General features: G+C 40.2%; 1 protein-coding gene across 3 annotated transcripts in view; it reads right to left on the minus strand.

Annotated features, from left to right (window-relative positions):
• Positions 1-11,541, minus strand: part of KCNIP4 (potassium voltage-gated channel interacting protein 4) — a 927,129-nt gene that overhangs the window by 560,814 nt on the left and 354,774 nt on the right. The gene's annotated exons all lie outside the window — the stretch shown is intronic.

Consider the following 11,541-nt stretch of genomic DNA (forward strand, 5'->3'; position numbering starts at 1 on the left):
ATTATTTTTTTCAAATGCTACCTTTAAAATGTTCTGTAGAATATATTTTCCTTTTCTTTGAATAATGTCTGGATTTCATCCTAATTTCTAGAGTCATTTATGTTCTAAGGAAGAGCCTAATTTTGGCATCTGACTCGATTTCTTGTATAAACCAGTGCAATCCAGTATAACAAAGACTTCATTTTCAAATGCACACTTCTCCGCTGTAGCCCCTACCTGGGCTGCATTCCAGCCTGGAGGAGTTACAGTGGAGTAGGACACACCCCTCCCTTACTCTTCTCTTGTCTTTACCCCTTCATCTCACTTGCTCTGCTACTTCAGGGTCCTCCAGAGTTGGGGCAGAAGAGTTGAGGAGAGAAGAAACAAGCAACATGTTTTTTAGTTACATGGCATGGCTTAGAGTCCTCCATTAGCTCTGAATCAAGAAATCCAAATTCTGGCTTTATCGGGACATAAATGGACTCTCCATTGGGTCATGGATAGTATGTTCACTGGCTGAGCTCTAGTCCCAGTTTCTGGAACTTCTGTCCACTCAAGTCTACCCCATGGCTTCTAAACACAGAGGTCTCTTTGGTAGCTAGCCCTCTTACTTGGGGTCCTATTGGATGGATTTTGACCATTTTCTAAGGTATCCACTTGGCCAATGGGGAATTCATATGCCCCTGGGGAACCAAAGGCAGGTAACTTCAGCTACGTCATCCCTTGTGGATTCTGCTCTCCCATCACAAGAAGCTCTAGAAAGTCTTCAGACTTTCCTATAGAAGTCTCCAGGGAAAAAGCAGGGCCAATCTATGTTTGTGTGCATACACACCACTAAGTCCTGAGAACATCTGTGAAGTCTCCTAAGAACTGTGTCCTTTCACTCCACTCTAGTACACCACTGCTACTCAGCAAGCGCTGGCAAGGCAGTGAGAGCACTATGTGCCCACCTAGCAGACAGCACAGTGTCTTTGGGGTGATGTCTTGAAAAGTCCTCCCTTCACTTGAGTGGAGCACACTCACCCCATTTATGGAGGGTAGGAGAAAAGCCAAGGGCCTGCCTTAGGAGGCCTCAGACTCGCTACCGTAGTAACAAATTCCATCTCCAAAGGCTCTGGGATTCTTTTCAACAGGGTGGATGGAAGTTCAAGTGATCACTCAGGCAACACCTTAGCAAGCTCAGGAGGGCTGGTCGGGCAGCTGTGCTCTGGGGCTAGAGGCCAAAACATGCAGATAACAGACAAAAGGGCCATTCTATGTCCTACTCAATATTTAAAGGGACCATTTATGTTCTCCAAGATGAAAAATTTCACAATCATCATCTTATTTAATTCTTATAACAATTTTATGAGGTAGAGAAGATAACTCTCCAATGTCAGAGAGGAAGAGATAGCAACTTAATAATAATATTAGTCCAGATCATCAAATGCTTTGTAAGTGACCCTGCTGAGATCCTGTCCCATGGCTGGGCAACGCCATTCTAACTGCCTCAGTGCGAAAAGATTCATGGGAAGCCAAATGGGACACAAAATTACTTTTAAATAACATGAATGCCAGCCTTAAAAACTAGGAGAATTAACTAGAAATCTATCAGAAGTTATAAGGAATTGATTTTTAAAACTAATAATCTTCTCAATACAGGTGACAATCAAACAGAAAATACAATGAAAGAAAAACATAATGGAGGAAAAAGATCTAATGCAAAATGATACCATCACTACTAGTACTAATAACTTGTAAAGTATTTATGAGTAGCCCAAAACTAGAAATCTCCAAGTCTTCTATATATATATGGTCTTATATATTATATATATAGTCTTATATATTATAGTTATATATATATATAACTATAACTATAAACTTATATATATATAAGTTTAGCCCTGGCTGGTATGGCTTAATGGATTGAGCACGGGCTGGGAACCAAAGGGTCACCAGTTTGATTCCCAGCCAGGGCACATGCCTGGGTTGCAGGCCATGGCCCCCAGCAACTGCACATTGATGTTTCTCTCTCTCTCTTTCTCCCTCCCTTCCCTCTCTACAAATAAATAAATAAATCTTAAAAATAAAAAAAATTCTTCCAAATTAACTTAAAAGCTTAACACAATCAAAAATTAAAATATCCCAGGGAAATATAATTTTGAACTTGACACAATGATGTATTCTGGAAAAGCAGGTGAGCAGGAGAGTAAAAAGAAACATAAACAAGAAGCAACCAAGGAGATACTTTAGAAAATGTTATTAGAGAAAATCAGAAGTCTTTCATAAATTTAAAAAAATGCATTGTGTGTGTTGGTGATTGACTATTGACTCTCCACTCCTATCCATCCTTCTTTGCTGGTCTTTGGAAATGAATCTGGTCCCTTTCAATATTATTATTTTGCCGGCTGACCAGAGGCTTTGTCAGTAGAAGGTGCTGGATGGGCATTACAGGAGGAGGGGTTGTCCTTCCTGGTTCTGCTGTGCCCGTGGACAGCATTCCACCCTGCACGCGACTTCTCCAGAAGCACCCTGCTGCTGCGCACAGGAGCCAGCAGCTCCCCCCAGCACCCCTCTCGGGCAGTTCTGCAGTTGAGTGCCTCAAGTGAGACATCTTCTCGTGAATTACTTTTCCCTCTCCCACAACATCAGCATCTCAACTCTTGGGGAGAGGGAGCTCAATGAAGGAGTCTCCCAAAGCACGCGGGGATATGTGGGAAGGGAGAGGGACAACTTGAAAGCAGCAATGAAGATGAAGGAAGACACTTACCTCACCTAGTGGCTGTGGGTACGGGTGGAGAACAGCTCTGTTCGACAAGGCTGAAGGGAAAGCTGAAAGGACCATGAAGAGTTGTGGACCTAAGGCACTTTGCCAAGGACCCAGTCTGTGGTCCAGTGGACAATGAGGAAGACTGTGATGGTGAAGGATGGCAGCAGGTCAGACCATATGAGAATGTGGAAACAAGCTTGGGGGCCTAAGACCCCTGATGATGATGGCTGATGGGGGGTTAGGATCTTGTGGTGAATCTGATGAGTGGTGGCATTGTTAAACACTAAGTGTTTTGTTTGTTTGTTCTGTTTGTTTTTTTCTTGTGCAGACTGGATCCTTACACAATTCAAAAGTCAGCACATCCACTGAATTTTCCCAACGGCCACTCAGAGACCTTTCTGAGATAAATGAATACTTTCATATGTTATAAGTTAAAACAGAAAGATTAAAACATAGTATCAAGATGTAACTAAAGATGAACAAATAAGAAAAATGTCTCTTGCACCATGCCATCCAATAGCTTTGGATCCCACTGCAAATGCAACTATATGCCTGTGGAAGGAGCTCGGGACACTGGGCATGAGACCACAGGTAATCAGAGAGAGAAAGGATGTCCCAGTGCTGGGGATGGGCTGACCTGTATCGCCGAGAATCAACAAAGAAAATCCTTGAGACCAAAGATCGGCTGGTGACAACAATGAATAAATCAATCTCTGCCCTTGTCGCACAGCTTTGTGAAACACTCAGCATGAGGACACAGAGTCAATGAATCTGGCTTCTTAAGACCCAGTGGGGGGAAACCCAAGTAGCCCAATCCTTATGACAAGGAAGTCACCGAGCTTTCTCCAAACCAGCGCTATCATCCTGATGGTGCTTGGCCTTCACCAGCTGTCGCTCTTGACTGACTTAACATGACTGGTCTCCCTGCCTCCAAGCTAAACTTACTCTGATATTGTAGCACAATGGAGCCAGAGCGGTTTTCTAAGTACCAATCTCATCATTGTACCCAGCCTCACAACATTTCAGGAGCTTCCGTTATGCAGAGGATACATTCCAGTCTTCCTCCAAGGCCATGTGGAATGGCTCCTCTCTCCTTTCCCTACAGTAGACTAGTTGGCTTCAAATTCAGCTTTCATACTCACAGCTATGTGATATTGGGCAAATTATTTAACTTCCTTGTGCTCAGGTTTGCTGATCTATAAAATGGAGGCATTAAATTCTATGGAATATCATTGATGTGAACTATGATATAAATAGCACTCCCTGGGCAGGGCGATAAAACAGCCTCAACATACACATCTCATGATTATTGGGAAGATTAGATGATAGAGTGCACAGTAAGAACAGAGAATGCTGCTTGGAATATACTCAGGAATATCCTCGGGAATATACTTGGGAATATACTGCTTAGAATAATGCCTCTGAGCATTATTATGCCTCAGTCATTTCCCTACACAACTCTTATTTCCCATCCTTATTGAGTTACTTAGTTTTTTTTAAATAATGCTGTTTCATATCTCAGGGCTCAGCACCACTCTCTTTCTGCCCAAAAGCCCCCCCTTCCCCAAATGGTGAACTACATATCCATCAAGTCCTGGCTCAGATGCCTCCTCTCTGCGGTCTTCCTCCCGCCCACCCCAGCTCCACCCCAGTTTTCACTCCCGCATCATCACTAAAGATCTATCAAGACCAAGCCTGCATGGTGACAGTAAGCCCCCTCTACTGTCATTAGATCTCCATGTTTATAATTCCCTGTGGGAAGAATGTCCCAAACTACGCCCCCGGTTGTACCACCTTCAGAACTGATGCTATGCCCTCCCTTTTCAAATTCATTGAAATTGCAAACTTTTCTCTACATCAGCTCACAACTTCACTTCCATGCATTTATTTCAACTGTCATCAATTAGTAAATTAGTGTCCGAGTTATTCTGAAAAGAAACGACAATTACCATATGACGACAACAAGTCCTTATCTATCGACCAGCTGACTCTCCCAGTACCAGCACTCGGGTGGGAAACCGTGTCCTCATACACAAACACTCTTTGGGGGCAGCAATTGCCGTCTTCTATCCCCAGTGCCTGCTGGAATGTTAGGCACATAGCAGCATCTCGGCAAATAATTCATGGATTGCCACACTTTCAGAAAGTCCTGACTTCAAAACTTGAGGGGGAAGGGGACTACAGAGCTTTACCAATGTCAAAGTTTACCAGTACAGTGAGGTCGCACAATAGTATAATCTGCTTTATTGAAATGTCATCCCCATATACCCCTTAAAAGTCTTAAAATACTATAAAAGCATTGATAATGGTTCACAACTGATGGACCTTATGTGGTAGCATCAATGATATACTTTAGAGATCAAATAAATCACAGGCAGAAAAATCGAATGAAGCCCCTTTTTTCTTCATAGACATCTCAGGGTCATATCTTTGAGGAGCTATAGAGAGATTCTGCAAATATATATACAGTGTGATGGAGCCATAGAACTTCCAGGAATCTTACCATGATGACTATACACTCACCCTGAAACAGACATGATGATGCATGCAAAGACACTTTGATTTCAGAGTTGATCACTGTAACCCCTTCTTTTAAAAAGTTGACTTATCTTCCAAGTAATATATTAGTTTGTTTCTTGACTCTTCCCTCTCACTCTCTTGCTCTCTCTCTGACCAATGAACCCTCACCAAGCAGGCTTTATACTCAAAATTTTGGAAAACAAAGTAGTCAGAACCACAGACGGTAATTTACAACTTGGTAAAACTTAAGAAACCCAGAAATTCAAGTTCATATACAAAGTCCCAAATATATTCCTTCATACACCCAAATATATAGAAATCAAACCAAAGAGCTACAACAACAGCCAATAAAACCAACTAAAATGTATCTAAGTGTTCAATCTACCCATGTTTCTAAGTAGCTTTACAACTTTGTGTTCACCTTGGAAACACATGCTAATAGGAGCCTGTCACGGAAACTATGGAGACACAATTGCACTCAACTTTTATCGCCGTGATTTGAGGTATGGAGAGGTGAGAGAACTGGTTAGGAGTCAAACGACCTGGTTGTTAGTTTCTGAGATCTACATCCAGCAACTTCATATTAAAGACTTTCTTTTAGCCTTAGTTACTTTAGAGGAGAAACACACATACCTCCTGGAAGCCGTGAGCCTTGTGACAGCCGACTTCTTTGGGGAATTATTTCTGCTCGGCAGCCTGGGCACAGCCAGGATCCTCCGCATGCTCTGAGTTCAGTGACTCAGGTATTCAACCCTTACAACAGTGAGATGGGACCACCTAATAGGGAACAGCGATGAAGACCAAGCACCCCTTATGTAGCTGGAAGGCAGAGCATGCCTGCAAAAATCAATTGAACCAGGAGGCTGCCTTGAACTTCGTTCCCCAGAAGCACATCCTCCAGCGCCACCCCGAGACCCACCTGTTGCTGATCTGACCTGAGCTTCCTGCACCTTTTCAAGTGGCTGCCAGAATTTATAAGCCAAGAGGAGATCTGCTCAGTGGACAAAGGGGCTGTAAACTGGGATGTGGTTTATTTAGCTTTTACCAAACTCCCCATAGTCCTACAAACTTGTAGTGTAATATGCATGTTCAAAGCATAAAAGGCAGTAAATTCCATGTTAAGTATTCACTAAACACAAACAAACAAAAAGCAATAACAATGATCTTTGATCCAGAAGGATTAAATTAGACAAATCGTATGAAATGGATATGAAATTCCATCATTACTTTTTGATTATTAAAAATATATGCAAGTGTAAGGGCATTAATATATTAAAGATTTATAAGTTTACTATATTATTAAATCCTGTTTCAATGCATGGAAAAGAAATCTAGAAAATGAAGAATATATTATTATTTCTTTTATATCAAGCTCAGCAGTAGCATTAGTGTAATGAATCTTTTATAAAATGTCTGTAAATCTTCATCTGAGCTGATTATTTAGGTTTCAAATTCCATTTGAGTTCTTGTCCATTAAAACCCATTAAATTCATAGAACGCAGATTAAAACTGGCAACTGTGCAGGGTTCAAATTATATCATAACTATGAAGTGATAGTGACAATGTCCGTCTTTTGACTCATTCTCAATGTGCATGATAATTAACATTTTTCTTGGAGTGATCTTTTTAACCTCCATGCTCAAAGTGGTGGGGAAGTCTTTAAGGGACAAGTACAGGAATGATAGCTTAAAATTTAGGTAGCATCGCTATTTCTAACTTTTGAATTTCTTATAATTGAGTGTATTTTGCCTTCTTTACATTCTTGCCACACAACCTCCTATTCGCTTGCTTTCCCAAGATCTTAGCATTCTATAGTTAGTCATGGGATTTTGCCTGCCTCAGGGACAATATTTAATCATGAGAATTATTGAGTTTGACAACTGCCTTCAATCTGTATCAGTGGACTAACTATGGACTGTCCACCCAGATCCCTCCAACTTCAGTGTCATCCCTCTCTCTCTCCCTTTCTCTCTCTCTCTCTTTTACACACATACACACCTCGTCCTGACTTTAGCACAATTTACTGTTTAAAGAATCTTTAAAGAAATAACTTTTTGTGACTTTGTACATGTAAGAAAAAGTTTTATATATATATATATATAACATATATATGTATAAATTTTGTGTATATATATGACTTTTGTATATATGTATATATACATACATATGTATATAATCTCACATTTGGAAAGGAGCACGGTACTATACACTCACCTTTAACTCTCTCCTTAGTTTTAGTTGAATGAAAAGTTGCCATCATATCCACCATCTACTCATTCACATATCAGATGATCAATTTCTCCTATGAACCTTACGTGTTAATTTCCCCCCAATTTCCCATTTAGGAAGAAAGAAGGGGAAAGCAATCTGCTGAAATGAACAGGAGCATTTTGCCTCTCTCAGAGGTCTTGAGCAATCCTCCCAGTCCTGGATGGCAATGACCTTCAACACTGCTTCAACTAATCACAGGTGGCAAACACAAGGCCCAAAGGCCAAATCTGGCCCTCCACCTTCTTTTGGTTGGTGGCAGTGCCGAGCTCTCACTCAACTGTTAAGGAGTAGTTATGTTTATACAGTCCTAAAATCACATTCGGCTTTTTGAAGGCATCCTTGAGGCTTATGGGTCCCCGGTGAACATGAGTTTGATACCCCTTAGTTACTAAGTGCTGGGATCTTCACTGTTCATGTTTCAGAAACACAGGAACGTGCTTTTCTAGAACAGTCAGTCTACATACAATAACATGTAGACCTATTGTCTATGAACAGCTAGATTAAATAAGCTTAAATATTGCTATTAGCATGGCGCGGCATTTGTAGTGCACCTCTTTTCTTAGGTCAGGTTCAAATTTTCCCTGGCTGAAAACTGAAAAATAATGGTCTTTCTCTCTATCTCTGATACCCTGTCTCTCTAGTCAGATACACAGATAGATAAGAAAGAGAAACTATGTATCTATCTATATCAATGCCCTTATTTCTGTAAATAAGGATCTACCTACAATCTCTCTATCTAATGTCACACAGGCACACACACAATACAGCCTAAGGCGGATGGCTTGCTGAAGTTTGGTGCCTACCCAATTATCCCCGGATCCCCAAACTAATAGTTAAAATTATGAAAGCAGCATAATGAAGACATTTTATTTATGAAAATTATAACATCTGAGTAGCTCAAATCCCTTTACTATCAAAATGAAACTGAAAACAGGGCACATTAATCTCTATTTCAGGACCTTAGACGTGCTCAAAATGGAAATAGGAAAATGGAAATTAGCATGCTCCCCTAATTAACAGCCTGGTTTAGAATGGGAAAAAATAAAGTGGGGGGATTGATTTTTTATAACAGAATTAATAACCAGACACAAAATAGGTTAGATCTTATTTGAGTGAATTGAAACTGCACAGTTATCACAAAAGAGAAATGATTAATAATTCTTTGCCATTGTCAGTTTTTCCATAAGAACATAAATACACCAGGGTCTCTGTTTGAGTGGGCAAAGATATTTTTGCCCCCAAATTACAACTGTTCTTACTCAGATCTTCTGACTTAATGAAGACTGCCTCGTAAATGTTTCCGAGGCCACGACACATCTTCCTTCCTCTAAAACCTCACCGAGGGTCTCCTTATCTTACAGATATCTCTAAATATCTAAAATGCTATTCACTCTTTTTGTGTGTTTCTCTTTTAAAATTGGATCTATTGGAGTGTCATTGGTTAACAAAATTATATAGGTTTCATGTTACCTTTCTATAATACCTCTCTTTCAGGAATAAATTATGATTAGATAAATGTGAGTTTTAACTTTAATAAGGGAATTCGATTTTTTTTCTTATTAAAAAGCATTGAAAGCAGAAATAATTTAAACTGAAAGGTACCAATTCCATTACATTTTGTACATAATATAGGACAAAGTATAATTCTTAGTTTTCAAAAATTAGCATGCATTATCAACTACTGTGTGATTTTCTGTGGAGGCCCAAAGACAATCCTGAGCATTCGAATATTTTGTAAGAAATGTACACCCATAGCTGTGAAATCTATATTTACCAGTTCCTCTGGATAAATAACTTTTTTTTTTACCATGGAAAGTGATTTCACAACCACATATATAGTGTCTCTTTCTGAGGCATGAAATTAATACAGTCAGGAGAACTGGTCCTTACTTAACATGATACAACCCAGTCCACTCAACTTGACTTTGGTTGAAGTGGACTTTTTAAAAAGTGTGCTGCTTCTACATGTCATTTCTCTAAAGAATATTATATATGTGATGGAGAAACTAATTAAGGCAAAATATAAACTAAGCTATAACAATACACCCATCATTTTACTCAAGAAGTAGTCTCACCCAGCTTTTTCTTGCCCCAAACATGGCTCTTTTACCCACACCCTCCTGTTTCTTTCCCCAAGTGGAGAGCAGTCATTCAGGTCAGCTCTCGTGCTGGGGGATGGGGATGGTGGGAAGTGTACAAAACAACAACAGCAAATATCTCATATAACCTGCAGTTCCTTGAGACAAAGATGCAAATAAAACTGTAATCACACACCTCAATCATCCTAATAAATCATGGATTATATAACAGCAATTACTGTTATAACAAGAAACAATCTGTAATATCTGGCACTGCGAATATAAGGCACGCAAACCGGATCCATCTACTCATTATTGGTCAACCTAAAAACTTAGATGAACCGTTCATTTCCAATAGTGTATTAAGAGGGCTATTTTTTTCATTCTAGACAACATACTAAATGACAAGATTCTCTCCATGGCAGAACAGAAAGTCGTTTCTTCTTTTTTTTTAATTGAGATGTAATCAATATATAACATTTGATTTGTTCCAGGTATACAATGTAACAGTTCAATACATGAGTGTCCTGTGAAATGATGACCAAAATGTCTGATTAACACCCATCACCACAGTCCGTTGCATTTTTTTTTGTGATGCAAACTTTTAAGTTCTATTTTCTTAGCACTCTTTTTAAAAATTTTTTTAGATTATATTGATTTATTTTTAGAGATTGGGGAAGGAAGGGAGGGAGAGAGGGAGAGATCAATATGTGGTTGCCTCTTGCATGCCCCCAACTGGGAACCTGACTGGCAACCCAGGCATGTGCCCTGACTGGGAATCAACCCGGTGACCTTTCGGTTTGCTGACTGTCACTGAACCCACTAAGCCACACCAGCCAGGGCTCTCAGCACTTCTTTGTTTTTTGTTTTTGTCAGAAAAATGACTGATAAAAAGAAATTGTCAGGATGGCATGGAGCAAGTCATTAGCGACAAGTCGTGGCTTTAATTCCCTGGAGTGCTGAGCTACGATGAAATCGGCCCGAATGAACAGCACTGGCCGAGCTATGCTTCAGATTTCACGCCAGCAGCATCTCAGTGCTTGCTAAGGCAGAAGCTATATTAGCAACAGCTGTGAGCTCTTGCTGTCGTGAGTTTTGTAGTTAGTGAGAACCCCACAGAACAGTGGCTGAGCCTCCATTACACAGGTCCTGATCCCTTGCCTTTCAAACTTCAGAGTGCATTAAAATCATCTAGGATGTCTGTTTTAAAAAACACCAGTTTCCATGCCCCAAACTCAAAGACTCTTGTGATCCATCTGGTTCTTTGGGCTCAAAAATACGCTTTGAGAACATCACTGGGGTGATGCAAGCGGCGCACCAACATACCACACCTGTTTGGACCTGGGCCGGGGCAGCTCCGCTGTGTCGGTGCACAGAACCAGAGACCTGTCTCTGTGTTGCTGGTCTCAGAGAGGGGCCTTTCTTTAGAGAGGTTGGTTTACCTGTTACTCACTTCGAGAGGAGTCCATGATGAATCTTTCTAGTTCCTGCAGCTGACATTAAAAGGACCAGAGAGTCTCACATGGGACACTGTCAGGTGATATTTGCAATACTTATTAAGGTCCTTTTTAAAAAGTCATGAATAAGAGACCAAACTCTTGTTCATGATTATGTTTCAATTAGTCTTGGCCTAACGAAAATTAGAATTAAATTTAAAACATGCATTTTAACCATTTTACCAAGTTTCCCGCTCATTTTTTTTTCCACCATCGAAGTACCGGTTTGTTGTGACCTGGAAAATCGTCATAAAAGATCTTAATAATGCCACCAATACGACTTCCAAAAATATTCACTAGAGTAACAACTAATAAAAAAGGTATCTAAAAGTTTTATTGTAAAAACAGCTGTGCTCTAGACCTTTAAATGACCTGATTGATTCAGCCCCGAGGTGCTGATAACTGTAAAACCTACGTGTACACGGCACAGGGCTGTTTCCCAAGTGCT

The sequence above is a fragment of the Phyllostomus discolor genome, chromosome 1 (genome assembly GCF_004126475.2).
Source record: "Phyllostomus discolor isolate MPI-MPIP mPhyDis1 chromosome 1, mPhyDis1.pri.v3, whole genome shotgun sequence".
Lineage (NCBI taxonomy): Eukaryota > Metazoa > Chordata > Mammalia > Chiroptera > Phyllostomidae > Phyllostomus > Phyllostomus discolor.